The sequence below is a fragment of the Elephantulus edwardii genome, unplaced genomic scaffold, assembly GCF_000299155.1.
Source record: "Elephantulus edwardii isolate Elephantulus edwardi_28Jun2011 unplaced genomic scaffold, EleEdw1.0 scaffold00030, whole genome shotgun sequence".
Classification (NCBI taxonomy): Eukaryota; Metazoa; Chordata; class Mammalia; order Macroscelidea; family Macroscelididae; genus Elephantulus; species Elephantulus edwardii.
The window spans coordinates 8,711,764-8,713,177 of record NW_006399780.1 but is presented as its reverse complement, the minus strand read 5'-3'; positions in this window follow the sequence as shown (position 1 = coordinate 8,713,177).

The following is a 1,414-nucleotide window of genomic DNA, read 5'->3' as shown; positions in this document are numbered from 1 at the left end:
AATTTACGGAGCCCTTGGATTTGCATTCATTCATTGTTGTGCTTTTCTGCCTGCCTACCCCTCCCCAGTATACCCTTTGAAAAGTAAAATAAACGATCCCCAATTGTTTTATAGTCCCTCCCTCCAGGTCCACTCCACTATGCATCTTTCCTTCTGGACTCCTATCATGACAATAATACCTAATCACATATCCCTTTTAAATAGTTTTCTCTCTCATTTGTTTCAATGCAGTATACATTATTTATCCCATCTTTCTCAGTCACCGCCAACCCTGATGTCAGTCCTGTTTTACAACAGTGGCACTATGCAGTATTTGTCCCTGTGTGACTGAGCTATTTCACTCAGTATAATGTCCTCCAGGGTCATCCATTTTGAATAATATTGCATGAGTTCGTTGTTTTCCAATGCATCGTAGTATTTCATTGTGTGAATATACCAGAGATTCTCTATCCATTTGTTTGTTGATGGGAACTTAGGTAGTTTCCAACTCCTTGCTATCATGAACAAAGCCTCGATAAACATGGGTGTGCATATATCTGCTTGGGTGGCAGTTATGGTGTCTTTGGGGGTCCCAGTAGTGGAATTGCTGGGTCAAATGATATTTCTATTTGCAACTTTTTGAGAAAGTGCCGCACCACCTTTCACAGTAGTTGCACCATTTTACACTTCCACAAACAGTGAATAAGCGTTCCAGTTTCTCCACAACCTCACCAGCATTTGTTGCTTGCTGTTCTGTTAAATTTTGCTATTCTTACTGGGGTGAGATGATATCACATAGTTGTGTTGATTTACATCTCTCCTTAGAGCTAGGGATTTTGAAGATTTCTTCATGTGCTTGTTGGCCATCTCAATATCTTCTATGTTGAAGTGTCTATTTCATATCCTGTGCCCATTTTTCAATTGGATTGTTTACCTTTATTTTGTGCTAAAAAATATTTTATGATTATAAATAGATAACACCATTTGATCATATTTTGATAGTTGTTGGATTCTGATGGAATTAATTTACTTTTTAAAATCTATCCTGGTAAATAGTACAATTTAAACTTTCATGTGAACTGTCATAACATTTTCATTCAGTGAAAAATTTTTTGTTGTTGTTGTTGCAAGGATCTCTTTATTTTTTTTAATTTTTAAAATTTATCTTTAATTTCAGTAAAAATTTACAGAGACTTTGGATTTCCATTCATTCATTGTTGCACTTTTCTCCACTCCTAACCCTTCCTCCTCATGGAAGGAGGAGTGGCATCCACTTCCATAATAGCTTGCCTCCGGAAACCCTATGAACCTGGAGAGAGGATGAAAGTCACCCAAGCGCCGAGGACTCTCCTTCATAGGGTCGCTATGAGTCGCCTGCGACTCGATGGCACTTAACAACAATAACCCTCCCCCCCGTACACTACTATCTTGGAAA